This window comes from Stegodyphus dumicola, chromosome 5, assembly GCF_044657685.1.
Source record: "Stegodyphus dumicola isolate Sdum_Otavi_A_Nest chromosome 5, ASM4465768v1".
Lineage (NCBI taxonomy): Eukaryota > Metazoa > Arthropoda > Arachnida > Araneae > Eresidae > Stegodyphus > Stegodyphus dumicola.
The window spans coordinates 179,308,258-179,327,392 of NC_140772.1; the positions used below are offsets into that span (position 1 = coordinate 179,308,258).

The 19,135-nt window shown below is 30.1% G+C and overlaps 1 protein-coding gene across 6 annotated transcripts in view; it reads left to right on the forward strand.

Annotated features, from left to right (window-relative positions):
- LOC118200679 (dopamine receptor 2-like) overlaps positions 1 to 19,135 on the forward strand; it is a 507,186-nt gene that overhangs the window by 326,749 nt on the left and 161,302 nt on the right. For all 6 annotated transcript variants that reach the window (XM_085817433.1, XM_085817432.1, XM_035372640.2 and 3 more), the window contains one exon: positions 13,735 to 13,847. The gene's annotated coding sequence lies outside the window, so the exon portion shown is untranslated. The remainder of the gene's footprint in view (positions 1 to 13,734; positions 13,848 to 19,135) is intronic.

Sequence of the window (19,135 nt, forward strand, 5' to 3'; positions counted from 1 at the left end):
ATTAAGGTAGTTTACAGTATTTTTTCTCCAAGGCTACGAATGTTATCAAACTCGAAACGCCATCAAAGTGTCAAGCTGTAGTTAAAAACAGAAAAATTTATAATTATTTACATACACGTCTTTATGTTTTATATGTGTATTTAGATACCTCATTGAGTTCATTATTAACATACATTTCTGCATTTGTCGAAAAATATTTAATATGTAAAGGAAACACAATAGGTAGTCGTTATTTATTCTTAAGTGGTCCAGAGAAATTTTCTAAGAAAATTAGGTATGTTTTCATAATTTGCTTATTTGAAGTTTATATTATAGGTAAGTTATTTAGCTTCAACATATGGGAAACATTTGAAATAAATGTTTGCAGAGTCTCATTCTTTTTGAGTAGTGTACACTAAGTCAATACTCTTGAATAGACGTAAGCGACGTATCGTAGTGTCTAGTTAATCAAGCAGAAACGTAAGAAGGATGTAAAAACCCCTCTTATTAATAATAGATAAATAGTTAACATAAAACCTTCTGATGTTTACAAAACCAACCAGAATTTACGACTTAATCTCTAAAGTAGGAAATCCATAAGCCAAACCCAAGTTAGCCAAAGGCTGCACAGAAATAAATAACGCGCAAGTTGGCTCAAACCACACCGACATGACAGCACTATTATCAAGATTAAAGCAACACCGTAGATAGGATGCTATCGTGGAATTTCAATTAGTAACGTGGCCTTCAGCAGGTGGAACAGGCTTTGACTAAGCAATCTAAAAACCTCTCTTTAAGTATTACCACTTTATACCTCATTTAAAAACGCGCTAGCTAAAATTTGAATTCTGGCAGCAAAATTGAAAGGGAGAAGTGACAATACAAACTCTGGACATAAAATAACAGATTAGGTTAAATAAATATCTTACATATCAATCCAAAAACTTAATATTTGGCAGCTTGTACATTTGACATACGAAATGTAAACAACAGATATTTGTTACGGATAGAAAATAAGCATGATGAATTTGAATTTTTTTTCTTTGCGCTATTGTAATTATTGTTTATGTTATTTGATAAATTTATTCTTTGGCAGAATATATTTAAATTATTCATCCAGATACATTGGCTTCAAAGTATTACGTTAGATAATTGGAAGGAGGTGGAATTTCGATTAACATATGCTTAGCGTTTTGCTTAAGATGGATGTTTTTAAGTTATATATTGTTTAAGCAATAAATACCTTTAAATCATTTAGTAAATGAAATTTGAAATTAAATTAAAATTTAATTAGCTATTTTAAATTTAGTTAAAAATTATTTGGCCATCCATCTGCTTTCAGGTTGAATAGCATGAGGCCCGCATACAGTATGAGTTTGAACCTCTGCTCTATTCGAATAGTTTTATTTTTAACATACAAAGTCCCTTTCCGAAATGGCCGAACACTTGCTTCTGACGCACTTTAGAAGATGTGATAATGCAGTAAAATATGAAAACACAAATAAATTGCTAAATGTTTCAGGCACTGATGTAGCTGTAGAGAACTAATCATACATTATAAGCTTTCATTTAGTTCATTCACGGTGTTTCATTACGGTTGTAATTTTGTCATCAAATATTAATCTATTTCCTTGTAGACTATTGAGTTTAAATTTCGTACGCAGATTGTTTGTCGACGACAGTGCACTGCAGCAAAGCGATCTTTTCAAAATACAATTCAGATTTTATTTCGTAGATCAATATATTCATACCGACATACAGTAAGCTAGAAAAGAGATACAGCATAAGTAAAAAGCTTATTTAACTGAACCTCATCGTTTACAACTTAAATTTTACAAACCAAAACTAATATTTGCGGGGTTTCAAGAGCTTAAATATTTAAATCGATTGCAAACAAAATTTAGATTTAGCCTCATTAACTCGGTTCTTGCAAATGATGTCCTAACCTCGATTTTAACTTATATAAAAATCACTTCCAGTCTACAAGGTTTACTAACTAGGCGGCTTCATTTTTTGGAAATGGCAAGTTACTGAGAGGTTGCCACATTATTCTTCCTAAATTATAACTTCCCTCGTCTTTCTTCTCGTAAATTCAAATTAATTATCTTTCTGGTGAAAAGCGACGGAAGAAGAAAATGCAGAAAAGAAATAATATAAAATTAAAGTGTTTGGTGAAGCGAATTTTATGTATTAAAAATATAATTGTCTAGAACATAAGGAACTCATAAGGTAACAATAAAAACTCTTTTATTCTTAGCTCGGGAATTATCTGTTAATGCTCAAGCATAGATTAATTATATAAATGTATTCAATTAAATTTATTTTTTGGCAGGATATAATTCAATTATTCATCCAAATACATTGGCTTCAAAGTATTTCATTAGATAATTGAGAAGAGGTAGAATTTCTATTAAGATACATTTAGCTTTTTGCTTAAGGTGGATGGTTTTAAGTTATCCATTGTTTAAGCAATGAATACCTTAAAAACATTGTGAGATTTCTTTTGATTTAAATATCCAATTATTTTATGTTTTGAATCTTTACTGTCACTTCTTTCTTTTCTTTTCCTGCTAGAATGCAAATGCGTTCGCGTGTATTTAAGTGATGTTTTCAGATTGTTTAGATAGAGCGTGTTTTGCCTCTTGAGAGCCACATTACTAGTTTTGCTATTCTAAGATAGGAGTTCCTGTTTTCGGCCTTGCATTATCTTAGCTGATAGTTAAATTCGTGCCGGTAAAGGTCCGAGTCTAATTCAATTTACTACTTATTTAAGTTGGCTATTACGTATTTAAATTTTGCTTCGCATTTCAATTTTTATTTTGAGTTTCTTGTCATAAATGCTGACAGACTTGTAAGTACCAAGTGGACCTATTATTCATATTATTAAACTTTAATTAAAGGTTCTTTTACACGCTTCTGAAGTCTCTTTATATTTCGGACGTAGCGAGAAGTCAGCTTAACGTCTACCAAAAGGTTAGTCAGATTTTCCAATTGTGAAAGACTTAAAAAAATATCCATACATTTTTAGAAACATTTAAGTATCCATTCCTGCATATGTACACATTAGTATATTCTTGGTAACAATTCGTATTAAATTAATTTTAAGTCTGAAATAGCTGAATGTGTTTTATTACTAATAAACTTTTCAAATGGAATTAGATGCTTTATTAAATATTAAAATGTGGGGAGGAATAGAAAAATATACGACAGAAAGGATTTCCGTCAGAAAATTATTCTAATAAACAATGGAAAAGAACGCAGAGTTTCTTCAAATTTTATTAATTTATTTAAATGAAATGTCTGACTATGTAATAATCCCCAGTGAGTAATAAAACTAATTTATATTAATGCGTTCAGAAAAAGTATATTTTAAAGAATTCGAGAAAAAAATGTAATTACCATTTCTTCTTACTGATTGACGCTTTCGTACTTCTGTGACTAACTATTTTCCCATAAGTATGATGTAGCGCTTACGCAAAATATAAAAATCCATTATGTCACAATTATTATTTCAGATCCGAGTTTATTTCCAGTAAAAGAGAAATAAAAACCAGGATATGAATTGACATTTTTTTGTATACTCATTAAGAAATTCGATTATAAACAAAGTACGCTATCTTATTACGCTATGCACCCATATGCATATATTTTAAAACTTTTCTCATGACTTTTGTATTAACAATTTTACAATTACACTTTCTCCAAATCGACATTAGCTTGAGGTGAAAAATATATGGGAATTAGTATGATAGAATCAGTATTCCAATAAATCTAAAAAAAAAAAAAAAGAAAGCATTTTATATCATAAAATTATTAACGCAACTTAAATTGTTATCGCTTCCGTAAGCAGAATTTATTAAGTTTATTGTTAAAAGAACTGTATTACTGTTAATGTAGGCAAAATTATAATCACCATTTTTATGGCTTAGTAAAAATTACTCCATAATTTCTATTATTTGTGAAAAATAATTCTAATTCTTGTGCTATTTGTAAGATTTAAAGATTTAAAATCCATTGCTTCGTAAAGCCAGAAATGTGGCTAACGAAGTAGAAGAATTGAAAAGGAGATAAATAATTTAATTCACTCGTATTATAATAATAGAACTGGTAACTTGCAAGCTGGCAAAACAGAATAAAGATGCTAGGTAGTGGATTGTTAGGTAAGATGTTAGATGATACCATACAGGCTTTTGTGACTTGAATTGAACAAAGCAGTTGCTAACACGGAAACAAAGCAAAGCAGACCTGTAACTGATAGAATAAAGGCTGGTAACTGGAATACGGACACATGAACAGGGTGGCATTATAGTTCAGGAATATAGGTGGTGATAACATGGAACTATACATAACCATGAAAATTAAGAATTTATCGAGAGAAGTCTACTCAGTATTAGCATATTTCATTGAATCGTTCCCGAGGATCTTACCTCAAATTTGTGAATGATTGTAGCCAGAACACCAAATTGGTGCTCCTAAAATAACAAATATTTTCTTCCTCTGACGAATACTCAAATGAATACTTAAGAAAGCTCATACTACCAGTTAAGTTTTGGTTAGAAAATAAGTCAAAGATTTTAATGTCTCATCGAGATGTCTTATCAAAAAGTAATAGTTAGAAGAAATGACTATATACCAGGCGGCATGGAAGATTAATGAAATGTCCTTCGTCTTGCAGTATGGCTATATTCACCAGGGTATGGTTTTGATAAGCACCTTCATATTCAATCAAAATGTAGCATAAAACGGCTCAAAATAAAAAAAGAAATCTATAGAAATTTTTAATATTTAAAAGTAATCGCCTGTTACTGTCTCCCACAAAGACGTTGTGTGATAATTTTGAGCTATATTAGAACAAAGTCAATAAATCTTGTTTGGGAATAGAAGCATTATTCCTGGTGGGAGAACTGAGGTGGGAAACACCATAGAGCTGTAATGTACTAGAGAGAGAAACGGCCACCCTGAAGGGTAACAGGAATGCGAACCACGTGACATTTGGAACATTTCCCAGATCGTATTTCCCGCGGATCTTCGTTACCATTACAGTTCTATGGAGAATTTGTGAGAAGCAAGTGTTTTGCGTGTAAGCGCATTGTTTCGGACTTCCAAAATGATGCTTTCGTGCTCCGCATATGGATGTAATTCCAGATACGTGAAAGATGGAGGAGTAACATTTCACAACTGAGCTTTTTCTAATGTTTTAAAACCTAATTTTATAAAATGTAGAGGTCTTTTTTGTCCACTCTACTTGCCCTTTTTCTAATAAAAAATAGATTTTCTAATTTTATATTATGTATGCATACTTGAAATAACATTTAAATAAAAGTATCTTAATATATATGTATGTTTCTAATAACTGTTTTCTGAAAAAAATTTTAAAATTTTAGTAATACAATGTAATTTTAATCAGTCTAGTATTCTGCTTTTGCGACATTTTTTATACGCCAACAGACTGCTTTTAATACGTTTGTTTATATATTCTTTGTATGCGTTTGCTCATGCGGACATGTGCGAAGTAGTAATGTATGTATTTAATACTTGGTAATGTTGATGTAACACTGTGTAAGAACTGCATAAAATTATGTTTTTTTTTGGGGGGGGACATGAATGACTTTATTTTATCCCCTTTTCTTGCATCCAAATATAACAAATTTGTTTACCTTCAATCACGTATTTTCTTTCTTATATCATTTTCTGGCATTTATTCAAATATTAAGAATTTGTTAAGTATTAAGAAAATAGCAATTATATAGCAGTTGAATTTCAAAACTTTAATAGTTTTAAGTTTCTTTTTAAAAATAATGAACATTATTTAAATTTTACCTTCTAAAATTATTTAAAATAAGTACGACTACATTGTGCAACGTGCATAATATATATATATATATATATATATATATATATATATATGCTAGTAAAAGGAAGTCTTAATTTACCACCTTTTTGTTTCATAATTTAATTATTTATCACTCTCTCTCTTCCTTTTAACTTATATCTGCTATATTGACATTCCTTTTTAGTTCATTTTATTTAATATCTTTCTCACTTTGATTTGCCTACTCTGTAGTTCTCTGTAATACACCGTATTAACATTAAATTTCCTTTTCGTATTAATATTAAATTTCCTTTTTGTACTATTTTCTGTTTTCACTCATTCTTCTTATGTTATCTATTTTTTTATTTTTTATTCTGTCCTAAGTACTAAAAAGCCTTCTTTTTTATTTATTTATTTTACTTATTTATTTTTTAGTTTGCTATTAGTTTATTATTTATTATTTAGTTATTAGTTTATTATTTAGTTTGTTCTCTCCAGTTTTTTTAATTTTATTTTAAATTGTGTTGACGCCGATGGACATATTGCAAAATATTATTCTACAGCATGAAAATTATTTAAATTTTAAAAATTAAAATTTAAAATAAAGTTAAATTTTAAAATAAAGTGTCCAATTTTAGGGAAATTATTAATTTTGGCTGGTGTTTATCGATCTAACCTCTTCTGCAAATTCAACGGCAGCTTCTGCGAAATGACGTCTTTCCAAGTTCGCATTTCGAACTGAGAGAAAAGAGAGTAAAAAATCGCCAGCCATGGCGATAGTACGCCAAAGTCTGGATTCAGTTCCATTTCATGCCCAAACTCCTGCAGCTCATTCCTGTGCCACTTTTTCACCCGGTTTTGAATGGCGATGCTCCATCTAGTATATAACAGGTCTATGGGAAACACTAGTTTTTGTTGCCTAAACAGCTTTTCTAGCCGCTGCTGCGGAAAATATGTAGGTAGAACAGTTTAAAATATTAGCTACCTGTTTTGACTTATGTTCCGTCAGCCTGGTGCGCTGCTTCAGACACAGAGTTAGCTTTGCAAACGTTTCAGAATAATTTTTCTCGAAAAATTACCAGAGTACCCTGATTTGTTCATATCAAACAATTATACAAATACCTCAAAAATCGATGAACCCTTCGGTCACATTTTATCAATAAACTTAACTCCTGTTTCTTCGCCAAAGTTACTGTTAGTGATACTGTAAATTATGATGACAATTTCAAATATTTATTAATTAACCTAATGTGAATTTAAGACCCTACACCACCCAACTCCTCCGTAGTTTCTTGTATAACACCTAATTTTGACTTGACAGCTACAAGCGTTTCGTCACACCCTTTAAATTTTGAGAATTTTAGTGTGGCTTATCCCACAGCACACGAAAATTTGCATAGGCCAGAGCTTACCTTTTCTTAGTAATTCACGGATTCGGTTCCATCCATGAAGTTCTATGTGAGTTCTGCCTAAATCGGGGTAATTTTACGATACTAGTAACATAATAACTCGTTGAAACTAGCGAACACTAATGTATCAATCTATCAGATTTTTGCATTATGTGGAGCGCTAAGCATCCAAACCTCAAAGAGGTTAAAATTACCGAATTATCGGAAATATTCTAAATAACCGATATTTTATTTATATAATTATTTGCTTGTTCCTTTTTAAGAACGCATGATAATGTAATTTTTTCTCTGATGCTGTTTACCACATGTTTATTTAAACTTTTGAAGAATACAAGAGATTTATATACGAGAGAGACATATATATACAAGAGATGATCTTTCGTGCTGAAACTATAAAACTGAAAATTAGCAAATGCTCAAATTAGAAATTCATCAAAGATCTTTTCTTGCTCTCTGTAATTAAAAGGTGTAAAAAGAATTAATTTTAAAATAGCTTTTCAAATTAGAAATTAAGCTCAATAAGCATTTTCATAGCAGAATGAGAAATGCTACCTACATAGTATAATACAGTTTCATTTTTAGATAACCTAATTTACAGTGTTTTTTAGTTATGTAAAATCAGGAAGAATGACATTAGCATACTTACAGGAAGTAAAAAAAAATTTAAGAAATTTTCTAGGGCAATTTTGTAATTTGAACAATTGATCTGAAAATTAAAAGAAGCACTTAAAAGTTAAAATAAGGCAAAATTTAGTGTTGTGTTTACTGGTTGATTAGCTCAGTGGAGTACTTTTTCCTTCTCAAGTTTGAAGAAATTTATGATTACAGGTATTTTCTTTTCTTAAAACAACGTTAATTCAAGGCTGAGTTTCGTCTTAATTTAAATTTCAAATTACTCTCAATTTCTTTCTACATATTATTTGATGTTGCAATTTTATGTTGATTTTTAAAACTGCTAATGAGAAAACTGCAAAAACAGCTAAATAAATAAACATAAAGACAAAAGAAATATATTCAAAACTAATTCGTACCTTAAATTTTAAATAACACTGTGAACTTAATGGCACCATTAATAGAACTAGAAATTAATATGAAGTTCAGTGATTAATTTAATTTAATTAGAAATATTTTTAATTTTTTTTTCTATTTAGTATTATGGAGAAAAGTTTATTGAATGTTAATACTCTGAAATTAATTAAATTTTATAATGTAAACAGATATCTATATAACATTAAGGGAACTCTCCCATACTTTTAAGCAGATTACCTGTTCAGAAAAATTCATGTAAATTTTAGATTATTATGATATCATATTTTAGCTGATAAAAGCCATTTAAACTGAAATCATTCAATACCTATGTAACAACATACAATTTTCTTTAAGGCAACTGGGGCCCACCAGCGGCCGAGCGGTAAAGTCACTGAACACTGGTAGTTCGGTCCGAGGTTGGAATCCCGCGAACGGGCTGGCTGCATGGGCGTTTTCGTGGTTTTCCCCATGTGTAACATGTATACGAGCTAGTTTCCCTTAGAAAGTCCTCCACGAAGGCATCCCTCCCCTTAGGCAGATAGCCCTCGAGGCTTTGCCATAACCACACACACACACACTTTAAGGCAACTGCAATCTTTTTTCATCAGAATGTTTTCGTAAGTATATAGGGATCAGGGTTGGTCCTAGGAATTTTTTAACCCCATGTAGTTAACGCATTTTGCAATCTCTTTGAAAATTAACAATGCTTCAATGGTAAGTTTTGATCAAGTTTGCTGTTCCTGAAAATTTGCTGTTCTGTACAAACTTTTGGGTGAGACATATATTGCACCGTCGGCAGAGCAGGCCTTTTTGAAGATACAATTGCCCTCAAAATAATAGCGTTAAGGCAATTGTTTATCGTTATTCTTCGCGCTAATAATCACGACTTTTTCTAATAATAAAGTTCCGTCTTGCGTTTTCATACAGTCAAATCACGTTATCACGATCCTCCTTTTAGGCCGACGAAAAACAAGGCTACTGCTACGCTTTGTATGCATTGTAACAGAAGACTGTTTAAAAAACTATTTATTTCATTAATTTAGGTATTAAAATCATTATTATGTATTTATTACACAGTCATTAAAGTTTAATATGCCTAAATGTTTTTCATACGTATGTCTATTGGCGTAACGTTTGATCGCGTACATCGTAACCGTATGACCGTATGTATTTTCAAACAGCGAAACGCTGGATTTTCTTGACAACACAGTTTTCCCTTTTACAATCAATTATTTTTAAATAAAGCCTTTTGTTGAATGCTATAGATTTTAGTAAAATGAATTTGCTTATTTACAAATATTAAAATTTTTAATTTAGCATCGATTGCTAAACCAGGAAGCTTAGTCCTTGGCATTGCAAGCATAGTTAAAATTACATCTGGTCTCTAAGAAATAATAAGAAGGGTAGAAGTGTATTAAACGCAAATTAAATTATTCCTGTGATCCTATCTTGTATTTAGAAAGGTAAAGTTCTGTGAAATCTAGGAAAGAAAAGAACTAACGTGAAACAAAGGTGTAACACAGCTTTAACATAGTATCTACATTTTTTAGTTTAGAAAATTTACTAATTTCGTATACAATACATGTGCAACGCTGGTGTGTTACTCAGTCCTATGGGGTATAAAATGCGAGTCGTTAAGACCCTATTTCTTATTTTTAACTTCTTAGAAAGTTGAATTTATTTGAGATTTAAAAGAAATTCAATTTAATCCCAAATACATGTGTTTGACATTACTTTTAATTTATTGGTCCTAATTACACGTAAATTTACTTACTAATGGTTCTCAGAAAAAGAAAATTATCAATTTCTAAAAAAGCATTATATTTCATTTTATTAAGGTATTCAAGAAGGTCGTTATAAGGTGATTTTGATAATTATAACGCGATTTTGGGTTGTTTGAAGAAATTTGCAAGTAATTACCTTAAATTAGGAAATCGATCGAAATGAGCCATTTATAAAGGATCTTACGAATTAATTTCATGAATCGGCTACATTTTAAAAATAAAACTGTGAAATAAAATTTTATTTTTTGCCGAAACCTTCCAGATCCTCTATTTATAACTGAAATCAGTTTAATGATTCTAGTTGCGATATATTTTTCTTTGAATTTAAAATTCCTTCTTAAAAACGTTACTATTTTAAATAAAAAATACATTTAGTTACGCATGATAAGCTGTACTCATTGGTAATATGTCATTCTATGCGTTTGCAAGCTAAAAAATGTGTAAATAATTATAGAGGAACTGTAGTGTTTCTCTTAGATTTTGGAGTTTGAATTCATCATACGTTTGGAGGCCGCATTAGTCTGAAATATTTCGTCTTGGTTTTTCCTGTAATTCTGATAAAAATATGAAGTTTTACAGCATGTTAACAAGAGGCATTTATATATTTCCTTTCATACTATGAAAAAATAACGTTACGAATATTTAACTCTTAGAGCAATGAAGGTGATGTCTTTTGAAAATTATGCAAATTGAGGTGTATCAAAAGAAATTTATGTAAAATTCGAATTCTTTCATACAAATTGAGGTTGGAAAATTTGCATTCCTATTCTGTTGGAATTTTCTGATAAAAGATTCTGTACTCTAAAATATTAAATACTGAACTCACGCCCAATGGCATCAAATTTGTGAGTTCCTTCACAAATTAAAAGAATTGTATTTGAAGTTAATTAAAATGTTTTTGCCGTACATCAAAGTTGAATAGCATATTTGCATAACGATAGAATGGCAGTCAATTCGGATATCTTAAAAATCATAGGTATGGTAAATATTTGCTTCAAAGTGTTCGTAATTAAATTTTCAGGTTTTAAGTATTTCGGTGTGGCATTTTCAATTAGGTGCTTTATTTGACTGTTGTTCCGGAAAAAAATATTGATAAATTATTTGTTCATATGTCAGAAATATACATATTTCATTGGCTGTTTATATCAAATGCAAAATGAATGCTGAAAGTTAAAAATTTCTTCAAGGATATGAATTACCTTAATTAACTTTTTTGCCTCGACTAAAAATGTGATCATTTTCAGAAATCTTTGAATTCATTGTTATGATAAATTTTTAATGGTTGCTTCCCAACAAAAACTTAATCCGCACCAGAGGGTATGTATATCCATGACAAATACCCAACTGCGTAAATTTGTTTAGGATATGTATGGCTTATTAATATTTTTTAATTGAGGTTGGATATTTGATAAGTGATCAACATTTTGTTATTATTCAAATTGTGTTACCGAACTTATTTATTTTATTTTTTAAAAATGTCTTATTACCGTACTGATCTGAATACAAAATAGCCAAACATATAAGACAAGCTTGCATATTTGCAACTGTTTTTAAAGCGAACTAAAATAACACGGTGTCCGATGCATCATATTAAATGCATTCGAAAGGGAGTGATAATTAAACGATACACTATGAAATAAAATAAAGAATATATAAATCCTGTTATAGTCTAACTTGAGAAGAAAGCTGTATTAGCTTAACATATTTTTAGGCTTATTCTATGAACTAAATTCTATGAATATTATTCTATGAATATATGAGATTAAAATCATTTTCACCACTGGTAAAAAAACACCACTGATTGAAACACTGATCCACACTGACTTTTACCACTGATCACAATGGTAGAAAACACCACTGATTGAAATTCGGGATAGTAGGATAATTCATTGCAAGAATTAAATTATTAATTAAAGAAGAATTTTAAGGGGAGTCATCACCTTTACACATTCAAAAAATCGAATTTTACTTTTTTGCATATTTAGAAACTGCAAACATTTCTGAATCTGTTAAAATAAACGGCGTTACGATATTCCAATTAGAACCTTAAAAATTATGAAATAAAGGAAACGATTCTGAGATAAATATTGCCAGATTGCGTATTTAAATCATCACGTGACACTTTTTTTCCAATTGTACGCGCAGCTGCTTACGAATGTTCACTCGTAGATTGCTTTAATTTTTACTGTTAACATCATGTCTTTTGGTAAAACTGAATGTGTCCGACACATTCAGAAAAGAATGGCCACTAAATTACGAAAGAGAAAGTAAGAAATGAAGGGGAAGAAACTTAGTGACAGTAAAACTCTCAGTGGAAAAGGCCGCCTTACAGATGATATTATAAATCAATTGACAATTTATTATGGAAATGCTACTATAAAACATTTCATTTCTGTAAAAGATATGCAGAAAGCAGGATGGGCAATATTTTGCCACAAATGTTCAATCAACGTGGAACCTACTCACAATTTTTTCCCAACAGGGAAAGATTCGTGGTGTACATACCAAGCAGCGAGTGCGCGTGGAAATCTGAAATCGTACAAACATAAAAATTCAATTCCACCATCTGTAATGGATGCTATCAAAGATATATTTAAAGATATTAGCATGCCATTATTACTAAAAAATTGTTTAGTAGGACATACACCGAGGTCATGGTGCAGTATACCCTAAAAGTATTTCTGACAAGCATTTATGAAATAACTTTCTTTTAAAATAATAAGAATGATAATTCGCTTTTTTTCAAATGATAATAAATCAGGAAAACTTTTGTATATAGAAAAAAGTTACATTTGTAACACTATTTTTATAATAATTAGAATTATATACCCCATATTTTCTATTATAAAAGAAGTCTATTATAAAAGTCTATATAAAGTCTATTATAAAAGAAAAAATGACAAAAACTGCAAATTGCTTTAGATGTTTTCTAAATTACTTTTTCTCTTAATAGTTCTAAAAACTCCAATATTATTTCTTATTAATAGCTATACATAAATCCGATACTGATTACAATTATCAAAAAACTACTAATTTAAATTTTATAGTCAATGTGTATATAATCAAAGCATATGCAAAACAATCGACTAAATGTACTTCAAATGTGCATAATTCTGTCTCAAAATAATTCCATGAATCTCAAATTTCATCTGTATACATTATTATATCCTCGATATCAATTTATCAAATTAAATCATGTACCTGAAACACAAACAATATTTTCGTAAGAAGTCGAGAAGACAACTATAAAAATGATCTTAATGAAAAGCTTTGTTTTCCAGAAATTACTTTTGTGGACTTTTATGGTTGTTTTAAGGATGAAGTGATTGAGGCTAAGAATACTGTATCAGATAAACCACGTGTTATTTTCAAATTCGCCTTGTTTTCTTTCTCCGTTACTGACAGTATCTGTGTAGAATGCAGAGCCATCTGGTTGTTAATGCCGGAAACAAACGCATTTGGAAACGATGTCATAAAACTCTGAATATCCACATTTAATAGATTTTGACGCTTACAAAGTAACATGTATATGAAAGGTAATTAATTTACAAAGCTAGAAAGTTTCGATTATTACCTTGACAGGATCTGTGAAAGAGATCCGAATTTATTAATGAAAGTAAATTTGTGCTACAATTACGACTAGTTTCCATGCTTTGGACTAACATTCAAAATATATGACCGCTTTTATGACTCATAAAATAACCAGTAACCTTTTTTTCAGCTACCTTCACAAAGAGAAAGGAAATTAAGAAAGTTTCTCCTCTTCTTAAACGATTAAAGAACAGATTGTCGCATGCGATCCTGGAACGAAAAGCTTAACAAAGGAAATTTCAGGTAAAGTTTTAATTTAATAAACATTTATGTATTAAGTAATACTTTAAAATACGTTTTATTTCTGTATATTTTAAGTTCATAAAATCTATAAGCCACTAAACTTGCCACTTTGCTTTAAATATGATTTTCAAAGTAGTGTAGCCTGTTTTTAAATGCACACTAATTTTAACCGAGGAAAGTTTTATTAATGCTCAGAAACCCTTTCTGAAACTTTTTTGATTCTATGAAGTAATTGGAGCAAAGCACACCAGTTTGAAAATTACCTCAAAGAAAAGTCACTGTAATTTTGTCAAAAGTCATGTGATGAGGTTGATGCATACACGTTACTATAGGGATTATTCTCATTTTAAACTCCTTGAGATGATATATAATTTAATTGCAATTTTACTGAGATGATCATACCCTTATGAAGCAGACTGTTATAATCTTATAATCTAATTTAGTTTGTCGAGTAAGTTAATTAACAAATTGTTTTTAGCCTTTATATAAAATACAATAATTGAAAATAATGTAGTTTCATCATTTGTTCCTTATATTCAGTTTAAAGCAATGTTAGCTAGAGCACTTACAGAAAATTAACTTTCGTATTTTGTGTTTTTGAATCAGATGTATATGCTGATGGTTTTGTCTGTGTCCAATACGCTTGCAGAGAAATCAAACTGAGTATTTAATAGCTGCCAAAATATTTTAATAATTCGAAAATTTACAAATGATAAAATAAACACGAACATATTTGATACCACTTACTACATAAAAGTGTAGCATAAACTAATATCTTTTTAAATTGTGGTCCGCTACAAATAATGGCGTTAAGCATACATATGAACAGCGTTAAGCATACATTTGAACAGCGTTAAGCATACATTTGAACAGCGTTAAGCATACGTAAATCGAAACATCTTTTCTAACGCAATATAATATTCTGCTAGTTGAAACGCAGCTCTTAGTATATTCAAAAACTGTTAAATATAATTTTGCTAAGTATAAAACAAATTGTGTAAATTAATAATTTTTTGTTTTTATTTGAAATATTTCTGCTACATAATCCTCAAGAAAAAGGATTATTTTTCAGTTAATGATAAAATCATGCGCTATATAAACAGGCATTATTGTCAATGAATGATGCATAGGATATTTGTTTTACTTTCAATTATAAGTGCTTTTTACTTATGAGAAATAAATTTAATCATTTGAAATTTCACGTCTAAAGATTGCTTTTAATATTTTTCAAAAGTACTATTTTATATCATGAAAATTGCGAGAAATAAATTAGGTTTCATAAACCCTCCAGACAGAGTGCTTAGGTACATTATTATCTATATAAAAATAAAATCTAATGGCTATAATAATTTTGATAGTGACATACGAGAATGTAAATTCCCAGACGTAAATTTATTTCTTTTTAAAATTTATATGATTTTTATATTACACATTTTGTATTTCTTGCATTTCTTTCACTTTTTGATCATAAACTCTTCTTTGAAATATTTTAATGCAATTTGTATCTTTCCCATTGCAATTATTTTTCTCTTTAAGGGAAAAAAGAAAATTTTGCTCAGAAATGTGCCAATTTTTACTTAACATAGATCTTATACCTGGCGTTTAAATTTATTAGAGATGTATGTTGTTAAATCCTTAGTCATGGGTTCTTCTATCATATTACAGTAAGCGTTTGTAAACTAAATTTCTGGAAATTTTATTTCATATATCGAAATTGAAGAACTTTGTTACAACAAAATTTTTCGTGCAATCTTATATTTCAAAGAAATTTTTTTTTTTTTCAAGTCGGTTCTTTTTTTTTTTTTTTTTTTTTGACATCTTAATTAAGCGTATTGAGTCTATTTTACTTTAAAATAGTACAATAAAATCCTTTCAGTTGTTATTACTCTGCGTATGATTTGTTATGTTATGATGTACACATAATTTCGTTTTATATTTTATCTATTTTTATTTCTCTTTATTTTTTTTCTGCTTGTTTTCAAAATTTTAACATAAAAACCACGTTCTATTCCATATGATCGCCCACCAGCGGCCGAGCGGTAAAGACGCTGAACACTGGTAGTTCGGTCCAAGGTTCGAATCCCGCGAACGGGCTGGCTGCATGGGCGTTTTCGTGTTTTTCCCAATGTGTAACGTGTATACGAGCCAGTTTCCCTTAGAAAGTCCTCCACGAAAGGCATCCCTCCCCTTAGGCAGATAGCCCTAGTGTGCTTTGCCATAATTAAATACACCAAAAACTATTCCATATGATCATACATATGCGTATCTAATACTTTTTTCTTTCTTTAGATACAAAATTTAGTTTTTATTTAAGTTAAAATTTATTTATTTTAACGTAGAAATAAAGCTTGCTTCAAGAAATATAAAAATAAAAAATAACAACCATATGCTTTCCAACTACAAAACACTTTGTCTTTTGACAAGGTTTGAAAGTTACCTTTCCCACAAAAACAACTGAGAAAAAAAATATTTATTTAATAAAATGGATTACTTGAAACTTTTCATATCCATAAAAATCCTCTGAATTTAATGAATGACTGCAAGTTCTGTTTCCCTTCCGTTCTCATATTCATTAATATATGATTCGTTTTTACTATAATTTTTACACAACAGAATAGCGTAATTAATTTGTTTTTCGTCATTGATGATATCATTGTACTTTCTAGTTGTTCACTATTAAATGCCCTTTCTGGATGTATTTGTGTTTATCTTTTTCTTACTGCCTAGGAAACTGGATAAAATATGTTGAATCCGTATTGTCTTGTCCTGTTCTCTATAACGTACGTTTACGGCGAGTTACTTACACTCCTTGTACGAATTATGTAGTTGGATATATGCGGTTACATGATTATTACAAATACTTAGTTTCTATAATTAGCTACTTAAATTTCCTATGCAAATTTAATGATGATCCATTTAAGTTAAATGAAATTTCTTGATGTAATATTACCCAATATTATAAATATTGTCAAAAAACAAGACTAATGTAGCAGATCTTATATCCCAAACTTTAATTGTAACAAACTCATATTTGTGTAACTACCAGTCGCAGAGTATGCGCTTCGTCCTTGAATAAAATATGTAATGATTTAATTTTAATGTAATGTAAAATGAAGTAATCCGTTTCGGAATCCCCAAAAAATTTATCTTGGCACCTATTTTTCAGTTTGAGTCAAGAATAATTACTTTGGCGAACTTTTTAATGTATAGCAACCTATTTTCCTTTCCCTTTTTGTCATTTTGTCCATAAGCGCGGGAAAAAATTCAGCGTTCATACAAATAATTTTAATAACAAACACATTTCCGTTATTATCGCTTATAATAAATATGCCAAATTTCAAAACACGGCAAAATGTAAATTCACGTATATCTTAGGAAATTTTGAATGAAAAACTCTAATCTTTCGCAGGTATATTTTGAAATATATCTACGTTAAGATGATGGCAAAATTGTATAGGTTATAATTCAAACTTTGTTTCGAAAAATTTATAAAAATATTTTAAAATACAAATTTTAAAAATACAGCTATTTTTTTTAAATCTACTCGTGCGATTTTTATAACACTTGGAATTTTGTCATAATTTGAGTCGTAGAATCGAAATATGGAAAAAATATGGCATGTCACTTAAGAAAAAGTCTGGTTTTGTATCAAAATACCTATATTGTAAAAGTGCTATATATAAATCGAATACATATATCTTAAGTCGCGCTTTCGAGACATGAAAAACGCTAGCTGAATTTCGTCAATTGGACCCAGTAGAACGGGGAATATAAAATTGTCCTTTTCTTTTCTTCTTTAGCGGAGTGCACCTCACCCCATTTAGCGCAACTTTCTCAGATAAAATAGCTATGACATCTTCCCTTTCATCCTTTTAGCATAACAGAAGTACTACAGCAAGGAGCTGAACATTTTAAATCCATGTTTCTCACTTTGATCAAGAGTAATTGATTATTTAAAAAATCAGGAAAAAAATCATTTTATTATGTGTACCATAAATATTGATGTCTGGTTTATATAAATATATATAAATACACTGAATATAACGTATATCGATTAAAATTAAATTAAATTTACGATCAAAGTAGGACTAAAGAAGCTTTAATAATGTTAAATCAAATATCATTCCTTGCATCTACTTTAATTTGCTTTTATTTAAAACTTTTGTTTTATTATTATTTATTTCAGGACAAATAAAGATTGTAATAATATAGTAAGAAAATAAGATATCAAACTGGAAGTTTGGTAGCAGTAGCCATACTAATTTCTAATATTTTTTAATTTTTATTTTCACATTAAAATACCATTTTCTAAGGTGAAGTTATTAGATGCAATTTTTGTGCTTCAATGTATATAAGTGGTATATTTCGTTTAAGTTTAAGAAATAGAGGGCAACTGAAATTTGATTGAAATAACATATTTTTTTTAAATAAATCATTACTAGTGACGAAAGTTGATGTTTGATTTATAACCCAAAGGATATTCTTGCGGGATCTTCATGCGGAAGAGAGAACTCCCTTCGGGCACAGAGAAGTTCCTTTTAGAATTCATAGAGCTCCGAGCAAAGGCTGGCTGGTGGATTTTTTTTTCCAGGATATAATTCACAAGGAATTTTTGCTTGAAGTGGAAGGTAGCTGATTCCTTGTTTTATAAAGAAATAATAGATCTTATGTCCTAAAATAATCTATCCAGTGAAACCAGCAAAAGCCTCGTCAAATAACGACTCATTTTGCTTCTTTAACATGGCTTTTTGAAACATTTGATAGGAAAAATTCCCAAATTCTATTAATTATCCTCTTACTCACCAAAACTGACATCTTGCACACTACTTTCTGTTCCCTTATAAGGTATTTCTCTCGCCTTCTTAGCATGCATTCGTGGTGTGGTGGTCTGCACGCTGAACTCGTATTCTCGAGGTCCTCGGTTCGAGTCCCGGCGAAGGCTTTGCTCATTTTACATCTTGCCTGCTTCCAAAAATCCTAATGTCTCTACTGTGGCTCCCGAACTAAAAGGGTGGTGCATGAAGATTCTCCACACCCAAGACAAGACTTGGCGACTGGGTCCCCAAAAAATCCCAGTCGCCCTTTAGAAGGGGAGTATAGGTAATACTTCCCCCGCCTTCGTGGCGTGGTGGTCTACGCGCTGGGGGCGTTTTCTAGATGTCCAAGGTTCGATTCTCGGCGAAGGCGTTGCTCATTTTTCACTCTTCCTGCTTCCAAAAATACCTAATGTCTCTACACTCTAAAGTCAAATTTTACATTAAATGATGCAATTTTTTCAATATTTCGAA